This window comes from Schistocerca nitens, chromosome 9 (genome assembly GCF_023898315.1).
Source record: "Schistocerca nitens isolate TAMUIC-IGC-003100 chromosome 9, iqSchNite1.1, whole genome shotgun sequence".
Lineage (NCBI taxonomy): Eukaryota > Metazoa > Arthropoda > Insecta > Orthoptera > Acrididae > Schistocerca > Schistocerca nitens.
In genome coordinates this window covers 422488197-422512956 of record NC_064622.1, presented here as the reverse complement: position 1 = coordinate 422512956, position 24760 = coordinate 422488197, and the positions used below count along the sequence as shown (strand labels likewise).

The following is a 24760-nucleotide window of genomic DNA, read 5'->3' as shown; positions in this document are numbered from 1 at the left end:
CATTTCTGTTATAGTGCCACCCAATCAAGCAAGCGTCTAATTAGTAAGCGCGCCATCAGTCACCTTTATGAAACCGTATCAGGGAAACACTTTTCTGCTACTGTGGATATTTGGCCTGAATTAATTGTAGAATTCAGCAACTACATTCATAACGTTGTACACATTGTATAACAGTACAACGCAAACACGACATATTTCGTGAACTGTAAATTTGCCATTCCATGGAGAAAACACGAAAATACACTCCTGGAAATGGAAAAAAGAACACATTGACACCGGTGTGTCAGACCCACCATACTTGCTCCGGACACTGCGAGAGGGCTGTACAAGCAATGATCACACGCACGACACAGCGGACACACCAGGAACCGCGGTGTTGGCCGTCGAATGGCGCTAGCTGCGCAGCATTTGTGCACCGCCGCCGTCAGTGTCAGCCAGTTTGCCGTGGCATACGGAGCTCCATCGCAGTCTTTAACACTGGTAGCATGCCGCGACAGCGTGGACGTGAACCGTATGTGCAGTTGACGGACTTTGAGCGAGGGCGTATAGTGGGCATGCGGGAGGCCGGGTGGACGTACCGCCGAATTGCTCAACACGTGGGACGTGAGGTCTCCACAGTACATCGATGTTGTCGCCAGTGGTCGGCGGAAGGTGCACGTGCCCGTCGACCTGGGACCGGACCGCAGCGACGCACGGATGCACGCCAAGACCGTAGGATCCTACGCAGTGCCGTAGGGGACCGCACCGCCACTTCCCAGCAAATTAGGGACACTGTTGCTCCTGGGGTATCGGCGAGGACCATTCGCAACCGTCTCCATGAAGCTGGGCTACGGTCCCGCACACCGTTAGGCCGTCTTCCGCTCACGCCCCAACATCGTGCAGCCCGCCTTCAGTGGTGTCGCGACAGGCGTGAATGGAGGGACGAATGGAGACGTGTCGTCTTCAGCGATGAGAGTCGCTTCTGCCTTGGTGCCAATGATGGTCGTATGCGTGTTTGGCGCCGTGCAGGTGAGCGCCACAATCAGGACTGCATACGACCGAGGCACACACGGCCAACACCCGGCATCATGGTGTGGGGAGCGATCTCCTACACTGGCCGTACACCACTGGTGATCGTCGAGGGGACACTGAATAGTGCACGGTACATCCAAACCGTCATCGAACCCATCGTTCTACCATCCCTAGACCGGCAAGGGAACTTGCTGTTCCAACAGGACAATGCACGTCCGCATGTATCCCGTGCAACCCAACGTGCTCTAGAAGGTGTAAGTCAACTACCCTGGCCAGCAAGATCTCCGGATCTGTCCCCCATTGAGCATGTTTGGGACTGGATGAAGCGTCGTCTCACGCGGTCTGCACGTCCAGCACGAACACTGGTCCAACTGAGGCGCCAGGTGGAAATGGCATGGCAAGCCGTTCCACAGGACTACATCCAGCATCTCTACGATCGTCTCCATGGGAGAATAGCAGCCTGCATTGCTGCGAAAGGTGGATATACACTGTACTAGTGCCGACATTGTGCATGCTCTGTTGCCTGTGTCTATGTGCCTGTGGTTCTGTCGGTGTGATCATGTGATGTATCTGACCCCAGGAATGTGTCAATAAAGTTTCCCCTTCCTGGGACAATGAATTCACGGTGTTATTTCAATTTCCAGGAGTGTAGGTTTTTCCCAGTAAGCTGATTGAATAATTCATTGTATTGCCGGTTCATAGTGTCCTTCGGGCATAATATTTCGGCGACCACACTTGTCGCCGTCGTCAGGAGCGCTGAAGAATATTTGGAACGCTTGGGAACCTGCATTGTATCTAATTAAGGAAAATACGCTCAGCTGGCGGCCAGGGCGGACGGATTGCCACAGCGAGGTACCGCGCCGGGCGTGGCCTGCCACTTTTGCTTATGCGAACACGGCTTAGGGTTAGGTTAGGTTAGGTTAGGTCAAGCTGACTCGTGCTCTCACCTGCAGAAAGGGTGTGGAGCGGCCGGCATGTGGAAGGAACGTAAGTCGACTGTGTACCCCGAGGTAGTCAGTTCTTCAGCGTACCTGGTGACCTAATCGCTGAGGTATTGTGCCTGTAGGACACTATGAAGCGGCAGCTTACTGATGGGCTGTTCGATCACTGAAAGTGAATTTGATTATGAACTACGAGTGACCATTCCCCTTTCTGTGCTAGCAGAATAAATCCTGTCTATATTCATCTTGAATGCAGTCAACTTCGGTTTTACTGCTTCATCCGAATCCGGAGATAGTCACATGCGGATTTCGGATGCTAAAGTTAGGCTGAAAGAAAAAGTGTACGAAACACGAGATAAGGTATGAACTATTCATGGGATGCCACCAAATATTGTGTCGGAGCTCCTTTTGCTCGGTGTAGTGCGGCAGCTCGATGTGCCATGGACTCAAGTCGCTGGGACCCCACAGCAGAAATACTGAATCATGCAGTCTCTACAGTCGTCCATAATTGCGAAAGTTTTGCAGGCGCAGAATTTTGGCACGAACTCATCTCTCGATTATGTCCCATAAATGTTCGATGGTATTCTTTTTGGGTGATCCGATGGGAGCTCAGATCTTTCGCTCGACTTGTCCAGAATTTTCCCAAACGGATCGTGAACAACTGTAGCACGCTGACATGGTGCAGTGTCATTCATAAAAATACCATCGTTGCTTGTGATCGTGAAGTCCATGAATGGCTGCAAATGGCCTCAGGTTCCAGAACCTAACAATTTGCAGTGAATGATCGGTTCAGTTGGACCAGAAGACCCAGTCCATTCCACGTACGCACAGTCCACGCCATTATGGGGCCACAACTTGCTTCCCCAGTTCCTTGTTGACAACTTGGGTCCATGTCTTCATGGACTGTGCGACGCATCGAACCCTACCATGAGCACTTTCCAACTGAAATCTGGACTCATCCGACCAGGCCACGGTTTTCCAGTCGTCGACAGTCCAACCAATATGGTCACGAGTCCAGGACAGGCGCTGCTGGTGGTGTGCGAGTGCCTTTGCTCACTCGCGTCGGTCGACTGCTTTCATAACCCATTAACGCCAAATTTCTCCGCTCTGTCCAAAGGGATACGTTCGTCGTACGTCCCACACTGATTTCGGTGGTTATTTCATTGGTTGTCTGTTAGCACTGAAAACTCTGCGCAAACGCCGCTGCTCTTGCTCGTTAAGTGAAGGCCGTCGGCCACTTGTGCTGTCTGTAGTGGTAATGCCTGAAATTTGGTATTCTCGGCGCACTCTTGAGACTGGCTGAATCACTTCAGAAACCTTTAGACATGAATCATCTGAGTACAAATGACAGCTCCGCCGATACACTGCCCTTTTATACTTTGTGTGCTCGATACTACCGCCGTCGGTATATGTGCATCGCTATTCCATGGCGTTTGTCACCACTATGTTGTTGTTGTTGTTGTGGTCTTCAGTCCTGAGACTGTGTATTATTATAAAAATAATTAAAAGTCTGAAACTAATAATAACATACCTACCTTCAACAGACTTGACCAGCATAAGCTTCAGTTAACAGGAGCCAGGTTCTGCAAAAGAAATGCAGATATGTTAGGTGTGTCCTAAAAGTGCTTCTACTTGCTATGACTTACAGAAGATCGCTACTTTGTTAAATTACAAACAAGCTGTTTCACGAAAATGTGAATGGTAACAGTGGAGAAATTTTCCCTACGAGTGCTGAACTTTGGGGAAAGAAAGTTTCTTCACAGAAGTACAACGTTCTGTAGTGGTCAACGCAGGGTATCATGCACTAGAGCCATCCTTCCTTTTCGTGCTGAAGCTGCTGTTGGCTGTGTAGGAAATGATTAACGTATGCGAGAGCCGAGGAAAATGTACGCCGACGAGCGGGTCACTTTTAATCTACTGTAGAAGAGGTTTGAAAAGTGATGTACAAGGATAATTTGATGTGGTATTCGAGCTTAATTATGTAAAACAAATAAGCTCAAGCATACGAAGCGATAAGCACCTTTTCTTTTTTATTGGTGGGGCCCGCAGCAAGTGAATCGTGCGTTTTACACGGTAAGTTTAAACCTAAAATATTGAAATACGCGATTATAGCCCAGGTGGACAGGTTGTGGGCAACGCAGACCATCAGGCACTAAAGAGTCATTCGTCCTGAGCACAATGGCACACAGGTTGAAGCCACACACTTGATTGGCTAGTAGTAGCCATTTGAGAATAATGATTTACCGCAACTGGCAATGCTTTTTCAGTGTTCATTATTACTTTTCATTATTTTGCTTTATGAATTACAGCTCCTACAATTGTAACTATTTTTCTAATCAATTTTCACAACTTTGATTGTTAATTTTGATTGATTCTATAAAATTATTCACTGTTTCTAAGGTTTTTAAACGTTCTGTGATCCTAACTGAGTTTGATTAACCGCTCTCTGTCGAAATAAACGTATTGTCCTTTCCCCATCAGTCACAAGTACAAAACGGCACTACAATGTTAACTTTCAATAAATATCGAAATTTAAAATTTAGAAGATGTACATTAAGCCGTCTGCGGTTACGTGACAGAAAAAGATAGCCCTGAATGGTGATGATTTCCTTAGAAAGTAGCAAATAGCCATGGCGCAGATACTGGAACGACAATTTTACCAGTATTTTCCTCGCAGGTCTCAATTCCAGCTTGACATGTATTACATGCCCTGATGAAATCTGCTTGCAGCAGGATCCAAAACGTTGGTTTTCATAACAAACTCAAACTGTGATAAAGACATTAATAGTAACAGCCGAAACGAAAGATTTTATGAAACGGAAGAGAAGGATTTTATAAAAAGCGACTCCGTCCGCGAAACTTTACGATCATACATATTGGTAATCTTCATTTATTGACTTACGTTCCTTGGAAATCTATGTCGGTTAATGCTCCCAACAAAGCCTGATAAACAGTGAAAATTGCGGAGGTTTCTCGAGCACTGTGAAAACACTCTGTGAAAAGGAAGAGAAAACCTGCCTCATAGCAGACCGACATTATACTGCCACAGCTAAGATATATTTTTTTCTTTTTTGCACTCACAGAAGAGTGACAACTTTCGAAAATTAGAACTAATACAAACTTTTTGCAACAACAGTTAAGTCAAACAGTACGAAATGTTTACTTCCCGTAATTTTTATTAACGTCCCCTGGGGTCATATCAGCGGATTCCCGGAAAAAAGAAAAATTTACGTAGCCTCAATAGAGGAAAATACTCTCCACAGTAGAGGCAAATATTTACGTAAGAGGAAAACCTAGATTGTTCCTTCTCTAAGGAACAGGTACAAAGGAGCCTAATGTGAAGAACAACACGATCTCTAACTTAAAAGTATTTCTGAGAAGCTCTTTCCGGAATATTTCCCCTCACACTATCAATAAGTTGCTTATGTAGGTAAAATACGATGGAGTGGAATGTAATGGATTTACGTTCGTTTGGTAATACGTGTGGCAGCTGCAGTGTTAACTACAGTATTGTAATGGATATTTTTAACCCATCTCATTTTAAGGTGGGCGTAAATTTAAACAAAGAACATATTCCTCTACTTTCACAAGCAAGCTAATGACTTTTCTATTAGAACTGAACGTTTCAATCCCGTACTGGAACTCAGCGTTTTAACTCCCAGGATCCTCTCTCCTCATCATAAATATTCTTCTTTTGCAACAGCCATTATAATGCCGATCATGTTTGGTTGTTAAGTTTCGCTTGGGGCCAAGGATCTCTACGACGTAAAACGTAAGGTTTTTGTCCTTATGTGGTAAACAATCGGAAGGCCGTAAATTGTACGAGGGCAGTTTAATAAGTAATGCAACACATTTATTTTCTCGGCCAATTTTGGTTGAAAAAACCGGAAATTTCTTGTGGAATATTTTCAAACATTCCCGCTTCGTCTCGTATAGTTTCATTGACTTCCGACAGGTGGCAGCCCTGTACGGAGCTGTTAAAATGGCGTCTGTAACGGAAGTGCGTTGGAAACAACGGGCAGTGATCGAGTTTCTTTTGGCGGAAAACCAGGGCATCTCAGATATTCATAGGCGCTTGCAGAATGTCTACGGTGATCTGGCAGTGGACAAAAGCACGGTGAGTCGTTGGGCAAAGCGTGTGTCATCATCGCCGCAAGGTCAAGCAAGACTGTCTGATCTCCCGCGTGCGGGCCGGCCGTGCACAGCTGTGACTCCTGCAATGGGGGAGCGTGCGAACACACTCGTTCGAGATGATCGACGGATCACCATCAAACAACTCAGTGCTCAACTTGACATCACTGTTGGTAGTGCTGTCACAATTGTTCACCAGTTGGGATATTCAAAGGTTTGTTCCCGCTGGGTCCCTCGTTGTCTAACCGAACACCATAAAGAGCAAAGGAGAATCATCTGTGCGGAATTGCTTGCTCGTCATGTGGCTGAGGGTGACAATTTCTTGTCAAAGATTGTTACAGGCGATGAAACATGGGTTCATCACTTCGAACCTGAAACAAAACGGCAATCAATGGAGTGGCGCCACACCCACTCCCCTACCAAGAAAAAGTTTAAAGCCATACCCTCAGCCGGTAAAGTCATGGTTACAGTCTTCTTGGACGCTGAAGGGGTTATTCTGTTCGATGTCCTTCCCCATGGTCAAACGATCAACTCTGAAGTGTATTGTGCTACTCTTCAGAAATTGAAGAAACGACTTCAGCGTGTTCGTAGGCACAAAAATCAGAACGAACTTCTCCTTCTTCATGACAACGCAAGACCTCACACAAGTCTTCGCACCCGAGAGGAGCTCACAAAACTTCAGTGGACTGTTCTTCCTCATGCACCCTACAGCCCCGATCTCGCACCGTCGGATTTCCATATATTTGGCCCAATGAAGGACGCAATCCGTGGGACGCACTACGCGGATGATGAAGAAGTTATTGATGCAGTACGACGTTGGCTCCGACATCGACCAGTGGAATGGTACCGTGCAGGCATACAGGCCCTCATTTCAAGGTGGCGTAAGGCTGTAGCATTGAATGGAGATTACGTTGAAAAATAGTGTTGTGTAGCTAAAAGATTGGGGAATAACCTGGTGTATTTCAATGCTGAATAAAACAACCCCTGTTTCAGAAAAAAAATGTGTTGCATTACTTATTGAACTGCCCTCGTACAAAGCCAATATTTAAATAAAAGCACTATCTACGCCCAACATCACCCCTCTTTAATGAAACTATAGAACAGTTATAACGCGTTGACTAAACGATATAATTATGGAATGCTGTAAAATCGTAGCTGTTGCTGTAAATAAAATTGTTTATTTTGCTAACTAAACATATAGATCCGTATGCATTGTGAGTAATTCATTCAAATGATTTATAGCTGCACATTTATTTGGGATAGCGTGAGCGTGCACTGTAGATATAAAATGACATTTTCTTGTAATTATTTCTTCACAAGTTCGATGAACTGGTCGTATTCATCGTGCGTTTATATATTTCTGCGATCGAGTTAGTTTCATGACCATTTTGCTATTAATCATAATGACGTGGAAGGAATCATTTTACATTCACATTAGACAATCATATATAAATATGGCTTCATTCTAATGTGCTAACCATCTACTATCTGTTAATTTAGTACTGTTGTGAGTTAATAACTCCTACCCAATACCTTTTACACATCACGAAATTAGAAACTCTTCTACGGAACAGAAGGAGTTATCATGGAGACCTTTTTCAGTTCGTTTGCAAATTTAACTTTGTTGTCTATCAGACATTTTATGTCTGTGGTTAACTGATCAAAGATTTTGGTGGCTGCATTGTGAACCCCTTTTTGTGCTGAAGCTGCTGTTGCCTGCGTAGGAAATGATTATCGTATGCGAGAACCGAAGAAAATGTACGGCGACGAGCGGGTCATTTTTAATTTACTGGAGAAGAGGTTAGAAAAGTGATGTACAAGGATAATTTGATGTGGTACTCGAGCTTAATAATGTAAAACAAATAAGCCCAAGCATACGAAGCGATGCGCACCTTTTCTCTTTTATTAGTGGGGTCCGCAGCAAGTGAATCGTGTGAATTACACGGTAAGTTTAAACCTAAAATATTGAAATACGCGATTACAGCCCAGGTGGACAGGTTTTTCCGACACCTGGCCCTGCCAAACTCGTCAGACCGCGGAGTCTCTTCGCAGAAGTAATCTGTCCGAACCGGTTCCTCCCGTTACATTAGCAGCAGCATTCTCACAACCGTTCGGCTCTATCTCATTGATGAGCACAGGACAGAGTCTGGATCGCACAGAAATTTCTGTCACGTTATCACATAAATTTAGTAGAGCTTACGGCACTCAGTTTTGAATAAGAAACGTCAGAGATGGGTTGTTAAGAATAAAATAAAAAATTCTGAGAGACGCTCATAATTAATGTCCCATTCTTCCTTCCTCAGACTACTCTATCGCCCTCCCCTTCATCCCCCCAATTAACCTCTACACCATCTAGAAAATACTGAACACTAAAATGAAGATTGGATGTCATCCTTTACTTAAATGGGTACCTGTGACGACTAAAAGAAAGCAGTCCGACTCTGTATTTTGAGGGAACGTGTTCTTGCAAACTGAGGCATTAAGATTAGAATGGCTGGCTCATAAAAGACGAGAAATGCATTAAAAGACGTAGCGGTCAAGGCAAACGTAGCTTGGCACAGTGTAATCGAAAACAGTAGCAACGGCAGTAAAGATATAAAAGCACACAAGTGAAATATTCCAGAAAAATCCGAAAACCAAGTGATTTTAGAGAAAATGAAGATTAGCGTATCTACATGAAGATGATGATTTTTCTTGATAACTAGTAATAAATACGTAAATTTTTAATATAACGCAATATTAATTTCTTTTCTCAGTACTACAATTTTTTAGTGAGAATATGTGTCGTTGTAAAGTGTGTGAAATTATTCTGCTGAATTGTAAGAACCAACGTAGATACGTTTAAGTTGAAGGACATCCACGTCTCTAGTTTTTCTGTATAATTCAGTTATAGTGTTTTGATTCTATTCTTTGGATAAAAATTTCTGCACCAGACTTTTAAAATAACTGTTGACAGTTTTGCACGTTTAGAACTTTTTCGGACTCTAAGTATTTAATTCCATCACAGTTGAGGTTCTATTTAATTAATTAATTTATTTATTAAACCAGATTAGGTTAGGGCCATCAAGCCCTTTCTTACACCGGAGCAGTGTTTCACACATACAGTACCTTATTTATAACATAGTTACGTAGGAAATAACAATCTTAATATGACAAATAGTATTAAAATGATTTGAGTGCCTGAAGTGGCAGTACTTGTGACAGTTGCTGCCACTAATAGTGACAACAGTAATAACAGTAATGACAAAACAAGAATAAATGTAACGGCAGGCATAAAAAGAAGTTATAGTTGTACAAAACAACTGTTTTCTGGCCTAGAGAGTTCCGGGGAAAGGAAATTTAACCGCATCACCTAAGAATATTGTAAAATGAGGAAGATGTGGTTGCGAAGATGGATGTACAAGGTAACGAGTGCGTACAGTGACAATGGTAATCTTACTGTTGCTTTAGTAGATATATCATTAAAATGTTTATTTTTATTACGATTATATTATTTCATAGAAGTTATTAATATTTTCACGTAGATATCATTGGTATGTTAAATGTATTGTGGATGATTTCCAATAAAACCTTATGTGCTCTGTAATACATCATTAGGCAATGAATCTACCCAAGATGCGTATTGCATTGCGTGCGACACGTATAAGCTTCAGGAGGAGGTGGAGAAGGAGGGGGAGGGGGAGGGGGAGGAAGAGTAGATTAACGTTATGATGACAGCGAAGTCATTAGAGACGGAGCACAAGCTCGGATTATGAAGGATGAAGCGGCCGTGACCTTTCGAAAGAACCATCCCGACATTTATCTTACGTGATTTAAGTAAATCACGGGAAGGCATCTTGTCACGGTCCGTACGGCTCCTCCCGTCGGAGGTTGGAGTCTTCCCTCGGGCACGGGTGTGTGTGTGTGTGTTGTCCTTAGCGTAAGTTAGTTTAAGTTAGATTAAGTGGTGCGTAAGCTTAGGGACCAATGACCTCAGCAGTTTGGTCCCATAAGCCCTTACCACTAATTTCCAGTTTACGGAAAACCTAAATCAGGATGGCCGGACACGGGTGTGAACCGTCGTCCTCCCGAACGCGAGTGCAGTGAGTTAACTAACTCGGTATAAACTTCAGAAGATGCCGTTTCTTTCTTCCTTTTCTTTCAATTTTATCGATATTTAATTTGGAATAAAATTGCAATGTAAGGTCTCTATCTCCAAACCAAAAAAGGAAGAGAAGAACACAAAATTCTGAAGTTCACATATCATATAAACTTCTAGTGTGAAATTACAATGAAACGACAACCCTTGGCTGCTTGCAGGCGTTGACATACGTCAACGGGGACAGATGAAAATGTGTGCCCCGACCGGGACTCGAACCCGGGATCTGCTGCTTACATGGCAGACGCTCTATCCATCTTATATATATATATATATATATATATATATATATATATATATATATATATATATAAGCGAACAAAATATATATATTTCATTTTGTTCGCTTCTGTTCGTTGCATCTGCTCGGGGCGGACGTCGTAAGACATCCGTTTTAAGTTCGTTATTGATCGATTAACTCAGTTTTTTATTACAGAGGGCAGCTAACCCTCTGACCGAACACGCTGAGCTACCGTGCCGGCTCCATCTGAGCTGGGGACTTATCTCTGTCACGCCTCCCGCGACACCCACATTCTCAACTATTGTCCCGCACTACATTCGTAGTTTCCCCGCGCATTATACTCATTACTCGCGACGCGTTGCCGATTCCCGTAAGAGTTCGGGCACTTTTTGTGCATCCGTATAGAAGACGAAGATGGTCAAGTGGCCGGTGAGCCTTAACTATACATATACTAAGATGTTATCTGTTCTTTCGGACATGTCTGAAAGAACAGACGCCATCAGTGACCAAGCAACTCGTTAGAATGAAATTACAATGAAATGACAACCCTTAGTTGCTTGCAGGCGTTGACATACGTCAACGGGGACAGATGAAAACGTGTGCCACGACCGGGTCATTGATGGCATCTGTTGTTTCAGACATGTCCGAAACAACAGATACCATAATAGTATAACTTCTATTGTGTCTCCCCTATGTTTTCCTTTCGACTGCTTTTATCGCACACCATCATGCTCGTGGATATAAAAGATACACGAATCTCTTACTGCAACGGTCCACTGAGATCTGGCAGGCAGAAAGCTTCGAGCAGCGAAAGTGGCATTGGTGCCTACAATACCCGACTAACGGGACTAGACCAGCTCGCTAGCTGTCGAATGCTAACTGGCAGCACATTCGGCAGGGCCAATCTGCTTTCTCCAGATGCCCTTGTAGGAGGAGGGTCAGCTAACCATATAGCTGTACTAGTTTTCTTTCGATCTTAGGCTACAGTATGTAACGCTGCCTTCTCTCGCGTGCGATGCCAGTTGTGAACGAGTGAACTCGCACTTTATGTGACACTCAGCCGTACTGTATTACTGTTGCTTGTCTGCTACAATTCACTCTCCAGTACGTATCGCCATCTATTGGAGTCCAGGGAACTGGTCCCACGACTTTCGGCAATGGTCACCAGACAAATCCGGATGGAGGAAAACCAGAAATTCTTATATGTGGAGAGAGCGAGAGTTTGGCCGAGGGGTCAAGTTGCTGTAGAGAGCGAGCTTAGCACGCTACAGGCCAGCGTGAGGTCTGACAAACTGGTCCAGACGTATCCAGGTTCTTCAAATGTGAAGCTCCGCTCCTCATCGTCCTGCCGCCAATAGAATTATTTCTGACTCTTCGTGTGACTTTCACCCGTGTCTGCAAAATTCGAAAATCCGTGGTTCGTACTCCACCCTAAAGTTTATAATTCAATGTGATGAAGACAATAATTATATCCCGTAAGGCTCTGCGGTATTCAGACATTTTATGAAGGGTCTGAGAATAGCGCAGCCTGCATCCGCACAGATTAAGATAATTATGATTTATGATGAAAAACGACGCCGTCTGGGACACTTGGCATATTTTATTAAGTTGCCTGATATCGACCTTTATTACAGCTCATCAGCATCGGTGCAGCTCTTGAGCAGGGCGAAGATTAAGTGAGTTTACATTCAGTAATTCAGATAAACAAAATGTTTAAATCTAGTCGCTGTATGTTGTTGTTGTGGTCTTCAGTCCTGAGACTGATTTGATGCAGCTCTCCACGCTACTCTATCCTGTGCAAGCTTCTTCATCTCCCAGTACGTACTGCAGCTCACATCCCTCTGAATCTGCTTAGTGTATTCATCTCTTGGTCTCCCTCTGCGATTTTTACCCTCCACGCTGCCCTCCAATACGAAATTGGTGATCCCTTGATGCCTCAGAACATGTCCTACCAACCGATCCCTTCTTCTAGTCAAGTTGTGCCACAAGCTCCTCTTCTCCCCAATTGCATTCAGTACCTCCTCATTAGTTATGTGATCTACCCATCTAATCTTCAGCATTCTTCTGTAGCACCACATTTCGAAAGATTCTATTCTCTTCTTGTCCAAACCAGTTATCGTCCATGTTTCACTTCCATACATGGCTACATTCCATACAAATACTTTCAGAAATGGCTTCCTGACACTTAAATCTATACTCGATGTTAACAAATTTCTCTTCTTCAGAAACGCTTTCCTTGCCATTGCCAGTCTACATTTTATATCCTCTCTACTTCGACCATCATCAGTTATTTTGCTCCCCAAATAACAAAACTCCTTTACTACTTTAAGTGTCTCATTTCCTAATCTAATTCCCTCAGCATCACCCGACTTAATTCGACTACATTCCATTATCCTCGTTTTACTTTTGTTGATGTTCATCTTATATCCTTTCAAGACACTATCCATTCCGTTCAACTGCTCTTCCAAGTCCTTTGCTGTCTCTGACAGAATTACAATATCATCGGCAAACCTCAAAGTTTTTATTTCTTCTCCATGGATTTTAATACCTACTCCGAATTTTTCTTTTGTTTCCTTCACTGCTTCCTCAATATAAAGATTGAATAACATCGGGGAGAGGCTACAACCCTGTCTCACTCCCTTCCCAATCACTGCTTCCCTTTCATGTCCCTCGACTCTTATAACTGCTATCTGGTTTCTGTACAAGTTGTAAATAGCCTTTCGCTCCCTGTATTTTACCCCTGCCACCTTCAGAATTTGAAAGAAAGTATTCCAGTCAACATTGTCAAAAGCTTTCTCTAAGTTTACAAATGCTAGAAACGTAGGTTTGCCTTTCCTTAATCTAGCTTCTAAGATAAGTCGTAGGGTCAATATTGCCTCACGTGCTCCTATATTTCTACGGAATCCAAGCTGATCTTCCCCGAGGTCGGCTTCTACTAGTTTTTCCATTCGTCTGTAAATAATTCGTGTAAGTATTTTGCAGCCGTGACTTATTAAACTGATAGATCGGTAATTTTCACATCTGTCAACACCTGCTTTCTTTGGGATTGGAGTTATTATATTCTTCTTGAAGTCTGAGGGTATTTCGCCTGTCTCATATTTCTTGCTCACCAGATGGTAGAGTTTTGTCAGGACTGGCTCTCCCAAGGCTGTCAGTAGTTCTAATGGAATGTTGTCTAGTCCCGGGGCCTTGTTTCGACTCAGGTCTTTCAGTGCTCTGTCAAACTCTTCACGCAGTATCATATCTCCCATTTCATCTTCATCTACATCCTCTTCCGTTTCCATAATATTGTCCCCAAGTACACCGCCCTTGTATAGACCCTCTATATACTCCTTCCACCTTTCTGCTTTCCCTTCTTTCCTTAGAACTGGGTTTCCATCTGAGCTCTTGATATTCATACAAGTGTTTCTCTTTTCTCCAAAGGTCTCTTTAATTTTCCTGTAGGCAGAATCTATCTTACCCCTGGTGAGACAAGCCTCTACATCCTTACATTTGTCCTCTAGCCATCCCTGCTTAGCCATTTTGCACTTCCTGTCGATCTCATTTTTGAGACGTTTGTGTTCCTTTTTGCCTGCTTCATTTACTGCATTTTTATATTTTCTCCTTTGATCAATTAATTTCAATATTTCTTCTGTTACCCAAGGACTTCTACTGGCCCTCGTCTTTTTACCTACTTTATCCTCTGCTGCCTTCACTACTTCATCCCTCAAAGCTACCCATTCTTCTTCTACTGTATTTCTTTCCCCCATTCCTGTCAATTGTTCCCTTATGCTCTCCTTGAAACTCTGTACAACCTCTGGTTCTTTGAGTTTATCCAGGTCCCATCTCCTTAAATTCCCACCTTTTTGCAGTTTCTTCAGTTTTAATCTACAGTTCATAACCAATAGACTGTGGTAAGAGTCATCTGACCCCTGGAAACATTTTACAATTTGAAACCTGGTTCCTAAATCTCTGTCTTACCATTATATAATCTATCTGAAACCTGTCAGTATCTCCAGGCTTCTTTTATGATTCTTGAACCAAGTGTTAGCTATCATTAAGTTGTGCTCTGTGCAAAATTCTACCAGACGGCTTCCTCTTTCATTTCTTCCCCCCAATCCATTTTCACCTACTACGTTTCCTTCTCTTCCTTTTCCTACTACCGAATTCCAGTCACCCATGACTATTAAATTTTCCTCTCCCTTCACTATCTGAATAATTTCTTTTATTTCATCATACATTTCTTCAATTTCTTCGTCATCTGCAGAGCTAGTTGGCATATAAACTTGTGCTACTGTGGTAGGCGTGGGCTTCGTGTCTATCTTGGCCACAATAATGCGTTCACTATGCTGTTTGTAGTAGCTTACCCGCACTCCTTTTTTTTTATTCATTATTAAACCTACTCCTGCATTCCCCCGTTTTGATTTTGTACTTATAACCCTGTATTCGCCTGACCAAAAGTCTTGTTCCTCCTGCCACCGAACTTCACTAATTCCCATTATATCTAATTTTAACCTATCCATTTCCCTTTTTAAATTTTCTAACCTACCTGCCCGATTAAGGGATCTGACATTCCACGCTCCGATCCGTAGAACGCCAGTTTCCTTTCTCCTGATAACGACGTCGTACTGAGTAGTCCCCGCCCGGAGATCCGAATGGGGGACTATTTTACCTCCAGAATATTTTACCCAAGAGGACGCCATCATCATTTAACCATACAGTAAAGCTGCATGCCCTCGGGAAAAATTACGGCCGTAGTTTCCCCTTGCTGTCAGCCGTTCGCAGTACCAGCACAGCAAGGCCGTTTTGGTTAGTGTTGCAAGGCCAGATCAGTCAATCATCGAGACTGTTGCCCATGCAACTACTGAAAAGGCTGCTGCCCCTCTTCAGGAACCACACGTTTGTCTGGCCTCTCAAAAGATACCCCTCCGTTGTGGTTGCACCTACGGTACGGCTATCTGTATCGCTGAGGCACGCAAGCCTCCCCACCAACGGCAAGGTGCATGGTTCATGGGGGAGTCACTGTATATCATTCCGAATTATTGTTTGTTAGTCACTGTATATCAAACAATAATTCGGAACTACCAGTTGACATTCGATGTAATTACTATTGATGAAGTACTAATTTTCTCTGGATGATTCTATGTGAATACTCCTTATAAAACTCACGAAAAATTTAGATGAAATATTGAAGAATTATTGTTTCTTGTCGCTCATACAATACTTTCCTTTACTCACTTGAGCAACTTTAAACACGAACACTACTTTATTAACAACTCCTCACTACCATATTTTCCTCTGTTACAATGCATTAACATTTCCTCTCTCATCATTCACTAATAATCCACTAACGCAGGTTCTCGAAATTCTAAACGCCTCCACTAACCTCAGAGACCCACTGACTACTTGAATTATGCAATGGCCACCGAATATCTGCCCACCACCGTAGTAGATACGGTACGCTACTGTACACATGCTGAATTATGATGCTAACTTCCACGTAAAGGGCGCCACACACGGGTGATGGATCGCAGCAATTTCACTCGGTGTTACGAATGCCACTGTCTTGAGAAGTTCTGCTATGGCTAAAGGACTACTATTGATCTCTATGCTCCATGAATAGTTGAAAAAAAAATTTAAAATTAAAATTAAAAAGTAGGAGATGTAATTTACTAAACTTGTTTTGAAACGCTTTTGTTGGGAACTGTAGGTTACTTTACAGAATGTATTATATTTTTAACTGAAGGTTTTTTTTCAGTGTGCTAATACAGTTAGTTTTCCTTTTTTAATCCTCAATTCTTTTTTCATTCGTTTGTCTTATAGATTAGGTTACATACTGTTTCTTGCAATTTCGATGTGCCTCTAGAAATGTTGCCAGTAACAGCACAGATCATTACCATAACTCTTTTTATAAATTTGAGAGACATTTAGATTATGTGAAATGATCAGAGACTTCAGTGCTGCTGTATAATAGGTTTGCCCGTAAGTTAAATACTTTGCCCACACACGTGGAACCAATGAAGCGCTCGGTCGTCCGTTTGGATCCCTGTGATTAGTCGCTAGTGTCGCAAAATAACTTGGCACCTACGCCGAAATGCATCCTCGTCCTCAGCGGTGGGCGAGTCCACTCTTCTGGAGGCTGAGCTGTGCGTTTCGGCCTTTGGAAGCAGCTGTCTCACTTACTGCGCTGATTTTATTATTCAGTACTCCAGTCATAACAGACTCATTAAATTATTGATCATACTGGGCGTAATCTGTTAGTATTGTCGTCTGCACGCTCGCTAGCTTAGCCTGCAAGTTCTGCTAGAAAGTAGGCATCAGCTGTTGAACTTATAATCAATCAATCAAAATGACAGTCACAATCGCGTTATTTATTTTGGTGCCAACCGGTTTCAACCCGCGATGGTGTCATCTTCAGGGCAATTTACACCATTTGGTCGCTCGCTGGAGCTGTCACCCTGCCTGTGCACGGTTGGTAACTATGTAACTATGGTAACCGTGCACGGTTGGTAACTATGTAACTATGGTAGCCGTGCACAGGCAGAGTGACAGCTCCAGCGAGCGACCAAATGGTGTAAATTGCCATGAAGATGACACCATCGCGGGTTGAAACCGGTTGGCGCGAAAATAAATAACGCGACTGTGACTGCCATTTTGATTGACTGATTATAAGTAAACCAATCACTGCTATATCCACGCAACTATGTTGTCTAAAAATTAGCTGTTGAACTGCATTTCCCCTACTGCGCTGTGGTCTCTCTTAACAGAACTGCCACCACTACTATTATTCCTTCCCTACACAGCCATATGCGCAGGTGCGTGCCAAGCTACTTTGTGCGAACTTAGTTCATATATAGAGGACCACACGAAGAAGGAAAGGAATACAATATCGAATAGCATTACCCATCCAACTGATTATATTAGTACATTGGAAAAAAAAAAATCGCCAGTTGAAAACACAATGTATTCTGTGAAGTAACCTACAGTTCTCAAGTTAAGCAACGCTGGGCGTTGCTGGTACTTGGCTACGCCCAGCGTTGCTTAACTTCAGAACTGTAGGTTACTTCACAGTATACAGGGTGTTACAAAAAGATACGGCCAAACTTTCAGGAAACATTCCTCACCCACAAATAAAGAAAAGATGTTATGTGGACATGTGTCTGGAAACGCTTAATTTCCATGTTAGAGCTCATTTTAGTTTCGTCAGTATGTACTTCCTCGATTCACCGCCAGTTGGCCCAATTGAAGGAAGGTAATGTTGACTTTGGTGCTTGTGTTGACATGCGACTCATTGCTCTACAGTACTAGCATCAAACACGTCAGTACGTAGCATCAACTGGTTAGTGTTCATCACGAACGTGGTTTTGCAGTCAGTGCAATGTTTACAAATGCGGAGTTAGCAGATGCCCATTTGATGTATGGATTAGCACGGGGCAATAGCCGTGGCGCGGTACGTTTGTATCGAGACATATTTCCAGAACGAAGGTGTCCCGACAGGAAGACGTTCGAAGCAATTGATCGGTGTCTTAGGGAGCACGGAACATTCCAGCCTATGACTCGCGACTGGGGAAGACCTAGAACGACGAGGACACCTGCAATGGGCGAGGCAATTCTTCGTGCAGTTGACGATAACGCTAATGCCAGCGTCAGAGCCGTTGCTGCTGTACAAGGTAACGTTGACCACGTAACTGTATGAAGAGTGTTACGGGAGAACCAGTTGTTTCCGTACCATGTACAGCGTGTGCAGGCACTATCAGCAGCTGATTGGCCTCCACGGGTACACTTCTGCGAATGGTTCATCCAACAATGTGTCAATTCTCATTTCAGTGCAAATTTTCTCTTTACGGATGAGGCTTCATTCCAACGTGATCAAATTGTAAATTTTCACAATCAGCATGTGTGGGCTGACGAGAATCCGCACGCAATTGTGCAATCACGTCATCAATACAGATTTTCTGTGAACGTTTGGGTAGGCGTTGTTGATGATGTCTTGATTGGGCCCCATGTTCTTCCATCTACGCTCAATGGAGCACGTTATCATGATTTCATAAAGGATACTCTACCTGTGCTGCTACAACATGTGCCTTTACAAGTACGACACAACATGTGATTCATGCACGATGGACCTCCTGCACATTTTAGTCGAAGTGTTCGTACGCTTCTCAACAAAAGATTCGGTCACCGATGGATTGGTAGAGGCGGACCAATTCCATGGCCTCCACGCTCTCCTAACCTCAATCCTCTTGACTTTCATTCATGGGGGCATTTGAAAGCTCTTGTCTACGCAACCCCGGTACCAAATGTAGAGACTCTTCGTGCTCGTATTGTGGACGGCTGTGATACAATACGCCATTCTCCAGGGCTGCATCAGGGATTCCATGCGACGGAGGGTGCATGCATGTATCGTCGCTAACGGAGGACATTTTGAACATTTCCTGTAACAAAGTGTTTGAAGTCACGCTGGTACGTTCTGTTGCTGTGTGTTTCCATTCCATGATTAATGTGATTTGAAGAGAAGTAATAAAATGAGCTCGAACATGGAAAGTAAGCGTTTCCGGACACATGTCCACATAACATATTTTCTTTCTTTGTGTGTGAGGAATGTTTTCTGAAAGTTTGGCCGTACCCTTTTGTAACACCCTGTATATTGTATTTTTAAGTGGCGTTTTTTTTTCAATGTACAAATATAATCAGTTTTCCTTTATTGATCTTCAACTGGTTTCTCATTCATTAATTTTCCGATTGTACTCCAGCAATCGCATTAACTGCTTCGGCTATGCGAGTATGTCCAACCCAAATGCTGTGTCGCACACTACTTCCTTAGGGGTCCCTGACCATTTTCCTCGTTACTGTCAGTCTCTCGCATGATTCCCGCGAGAGATAGGACCTAGGATGCATCGACAATGAAGATATCATGATGTTCAATCAAGGCTTAGATATTATTATTATATGTGAGGCGTCTGGTTCATCGGATACTTCAAAAAGAACAGACACCACATATATAATAGTATAGAACAAATCAAATATAATCTTAACTTCATTGAACATTTGTGTTTTCCGATGTACAGGAGACTAAATCGTCTATGGGCTTGGTATGGAAACACAACTCTCTTCTGATATGAGCACAGTTCAAAGTGACACAGTGGATTCGAACCCATCTCCTCGTCGCTGTCAGTAATGAGCTGTAAGTCGGTCGCCGCTCTCTCGGCGGATGCTCTCAGACTACTGAAAAAGTGGAGAATTTCTCAGTTGGGAAACCGTTTGAAGAAAGTCACTTGCATGTGCAGCGAGGTAATGCAACCGCATGTTGTTACACCTTTGCCACCGCCACCGGACTGGTTACCGCGCAAACAGAGTGAAAACCGCCATTTAGCACTGCCTGGCACCCATCTCGAGGCGAAAGGGAGAAAGCAATCGGCCTTACGCGATATTTGTCCGAGGGCCGGCGGAAAATTTGCCGTCTCTGAGGCCAATCACTGCGGCGGCCCACTCCGGCGGACCGCAGGCACGGCTAAAGGCCGGAACCGATCGCTGTTAGTCTCGTCAACGGCCGGTTAGCTCCTCCGCTCTCCAGTAGCCGGCTTTCTGTCACGCTGCTGAAGCCGCCGGCGTGGCTCGGAATGCAGCAGACTTCAGACCAAGCGAGGCAGGCGAGGTACACAACGTCCCTGCAGAAATCCTACCAGGTGTACCGGTATGAAATAAGCGTTTTTTTGTGAAAATGAAACACTAATTTTGAATTGAAAAGTAAAAACATTTTGTTCAAAGTACTGAACATTGCTTTCTATACATTTTGACCACCTTTCTGGCGCCAATAGAAATTTTCGTCTTTTGAAGCAAACCAACCAGACACCCAATTTTCGACTTCTTCGTAGGAGTCGAAGTGTTCCTCAACCAATGCGTGTCCCATTGATGAAAACAAATGGTAGTCGGAAGGAGCCAAGTCTGGTGAATACGGCGGGTGGGGTAGCAGCTCCCAGCCAAGTGTTTTGATTGTATCCTGAACCAGTTTTACTTTGTGTGTAGGTGCATTGTCGCGTAAAAAAATTACTTTGCCATGTCTTCTGGACCATTCTGGTCTTTTTGCGATCAATGAATAGTTCAAATTAATCATTTGTTGTCTGTAGCGATTAGTATTCACAGTTTCACCGGGTTTTAGAAGCTCATGATACACCACACCTTTCTGATCCCACCAAACACAGAGCATTGGCATTGTCTTCTTGCCGAATCGATCTGGTTTTCCAGTCGACGTTGATGGTTGTCCCGGATTAACCCATGATTTTTCCCATTGAGGATTCTTAAAGTAAATCCATTTTTCATCGCCAGTTACAATTCGATGCTAAATTGATTTTCTTTCATGTCTTTGAAGCAAAATTTGACAAATGGTTTTTCGGTTTTCCGTCTGTCTTTCATTCAATTCATGTGGCACCCATTTTCCACACTTTTGGATCTTTCCCATAGGTTTCAAACGGTCATAATTGTTTGTTGTGTAACATTTAGCATTGCTGCCATTTGCTTCTGACTCAAAGTATTATCTTCATCCAATATTGCTTGCAATTCGGCGTCTTCGAACTTTTTTGGTGGTCTTCCACATTCTTCATTTCTTACATCAAAATCATTATTTCTGAACCGTTGAAACCACCTTTTGCATGTTGCTTCTGATAGAGCATGATCACCATATGCCTCGACAAGCATTCGTTGTGACTCTGCAGCACTTGTTTTCAAATGAAAACTAAAAATTAACGCTTTACGCAAATCATCACTTTCTGGTACAAAATTCGACACTGTTAACGCGATGAAAACATATGATGTTGTTTGTTCCATGACTTGATGTATACTAAATATCTTTGTCAGATGTCATACTAACCAAAGAAAAAAAAATTAAGGCTCGTTCACAACAAATGTTCCCTATCGACACACTTGTATGGCTCTGAGCACTATGGGACTTAACATCTATGGTCATCAGTCCCCTAGAACTTAGAACTACTTAAACCTAACTAACCTAAGAACATCACACAACAGACACATTTGTATCTCAACTCTCATTTCATACCGGTACACCTGGTAAACCACTGTGCAGAGCGGCAACCAAGCTTTTATTCGTGTTAATACGTAAAATCTATCAGAGCAGAGACATACACAAGCCCGAGGACAGCAGAATTATCTAAATGCAATCAGCTTAACACCTTGTGCATGCAGTTGTGATCAAGAGTAGAAAAGAGGCGATCAGAAAAGCTACCATTTGAAGGTTCTATAGTCCAGAATCGGTATACCAATCAGCCAAAATCGTGGTGAGTCCTGCAGCAATCATCCGACCGACGTAGCAGGCTGAAGACAACCGTTTGGTAAAACGCTGTGTCCTGCTATATAAAGAAATCTGTAATTGCCTACTGCACATCCTCGTCCGATAGGATCGTTCAAGGTCTTTCTTTAAGGGACCGAAGGCGTGATAATCTCATGGGGAGAGTCATGACTGTACGGCTTTTGATCGAGTGTCTCACACTTAAGCTGGCGTAACTTCTGCATTACGGCGTTTGCGATATGGGGGTGTATGTTATCATGAAGCAACAGCACCCCTTGCGCAGTTTTCCCGGACATTTCGCCTTAACTGCACTGTCTTCATTTTCCAATAGATAGCTACCGGTGTTTGTCTTTTGGCAGCCTAGAAAGGAACAACAGCACGTTGGTCCTGTTTGGACACATTTGGTAATAACGTCGCCATAGTTCACGTTTCCGCATTTACCTCACGCGCGTCGGAAAAATACGAATCTCGTGGCTACATGTCGGTACTTGCGTGCCCGCACCGGAGTCGCGCTACGTTGGATACACGCTGCAGCAATGCCCTCAAAGGAAACTTTTTAATCGCCTGTGACGTATCCAAGTATGGCAAAGGAAACTGAGATGACGTACCTACGAGGCTGTCTGACATTGTTCTTTACAATGGACACAAGGACTTGCCGAATTAGAAGAAACGTTGCTTAACCTAAAATGGTGCAATCTGAAATTCTAAGAGAAGTAGGTATAAGCTATAAGGAAAGACTGTGAATATATGTTGGTTCTTTTCTATCAAATTTAATATTTTATATGGTCCTACCTACCCGATTTGATTAAACTGCACAAAAGAGAAAGATTACAAAACAGTTTCTCATTCCGAAGTCGCATCTGAGTACTGTTTGTTTGTCAGAAGAGCGTGTTATATGAAACATGTAGAAATTTGATAGGGGCCTGTCTCTACAGTAGTTTCTTCCTCGCTTTGGTACTTATATACTGAAAAATCAACCTCAGTTGCGAAAATTGTCTGGTATTTCCCAAGGTTTCGGCTAGATTAATCTAGCCTTCTTCAAAAGCATAAAATTACTATGACATGCCAGCGTAAGGAGCAGTCAACATTAAAAATTAAAACGTATAGTACCGTGGTATTATTTCGAATTAAAACTACTTAACTGAAGTCCAGCCCCGGCATCACTTCACCACGCGGTCGGTTGGCAGCGGCAACTACATTCTATTCTGGCATGTTATAGTAATTTTATGCTTCTGAAGAAAGCTAGATTAATCTAGCCGAAACCTGGGTAAAGACCAGAAAATTTTCGCAACTGAGGCGGATTTTTCAATATATTAGTCTATCACAGTTGCTGAGGGGGTTGTAGTATGCTAAAAATTCTTAGCTTTGGTACTTCTCAATACGGTCTCGGTAATTTGCAAACTATGGATTCAGGAGGCCCATAACATTATGCAGTATATCAACAGCCCCGAGTAGCTAGCGAAAGAGAAGAAAGGCGTGTCCTTCACTCCACCTTGCAGGATCATACAGACTCATGACGTACGTTGCGTAAGGACTTTTGGGAACCAAGACAAGTATCATCCACACAGACAAGGTGACAAGATCTCCATCACCACTGACTGTCACCATGGCGACCGTTGTTCAGGTTTCCCTGGACCTGGCAGCAGAGTTAGTCGCATCGAATGAGGTGCACCCAGCGACAACACTGGACACAAGAATGGCGGGGCTGCATCGTCTTGGTTGTATGTACAGCATCACTATGGATGCTACCCTGTATGGAAACTCAGAGGAGAACGAACTTCGCCGAATTACATTCGTCAGAGCCATCCAGATCCGGCTCATCGCGTGATGCAGAGCGGTGCCTCTGGATACACTAACCTCTCGCTTGCATGGCTGGTGGTATGGAACGTATCTATTACATATTGTAAGTGTTTGGTCGCTGTGGCCTCTGTGAAACTTTCCAGCAAGATTACGTAAGATCACTTGTTCCCTGAGCTGTCCGACCTCGGTAGAGAGGGTGTGCTACTGTTTCCTTTGGCAGCACGTTCTCCAGATCGGTCGCACAGTGAAAATGCCCGACCATGGGCTGCTGACAAGGGAACCTCCCCATCGCACCCCCCTCAGATTTAGTTATAAGGTGGCACAGGGATAGGCCATGAAGAACTGAACACAGATCAATCGAGAAAACAGGAAGAAGTTGTGTGGAACTATGAAAAAATAAGCAAACTATACACTGAGTAGTCCATGCGCAACGTAGGCAACATCAAGGAGAGTGCCAGCCTGCGAGCGCCGTGGTCCAGTGGTTAGCGTGAGCAGCTGCGGAACGGGAGGTACTCGGTTCAGATCTCCTCTCGAGAGAAAAGTTTAATTTTTTATTTTCAGACAATTATCAAAGTTCAGCCTCTCACACATAATCAACTTCGCTCTCCAAAATTCCAGGGCATGTTCAGATTTGCTTGGACATACGCACAATTTTACGGTCTACACACGGAAACATTTGAAAACGTAAAAAACATATGTTTTGACAGAGCACAGGGAAAACTGTGCGACTGTGAAACTGTTGCATTCATTTGTTGCAGTTTATGTGACAAACTCTTGTGTTTTCATCACTTTTTTGGGAGTGATTATCACATCTACAAGAAAACCTAAATCGGGCAAGGTAGAAGAATCTTTTTACCCATTCGCCTAGTGTGCAAGTTAGGTGGGTCGACAAAATATTCCTGTCATGTGACGCACATGCCGTCACCAGTGTCGTATAGAATATATCAGACGTGTTTTCCTGTGGAGGAATCGGTTGACCTATGAACTTATGATCAAATGTTTTCGGTTCCCATTGGAGAGGCACGTCCTTTCGTCTACTAATCGCACGGTTTTGCGATGCGGTCGCAAAACACAGACACTAAACTTATTACAGTGAACAGAGACAATGAATGAACAGTCAGATCGTAACTTTGCGAAAATAAAGAAAGTAAAATTTTCGCTTGAAGGAGGACTCGAACCAAAGACCTCTCGTTCCGCAGTTGCTCTCTCTAACCACC

General features: G+C 43.4%; 1 long non-coding RNA gene across 1 annotated transcript in view; it reads right to left on the bottom strand.

The window, feature by feature from the left end:
- The window catches only part of LOC126203139 (uncharacterized), a 693770-nt gene that overhangs the window by 501006 nt on the left and 168004 nt on the right, over nt 1–24760 (bottom strand). The window contains exon 2 of the long non-coding RNA XR_007540226.1: nt 3488–3535. This is a non-coding gene — a long non-coding RNA (uncharacterized LOC126203139). The remainder of the gene's footprint in view (nt 1–3487; nt 3536–24760) is intronic.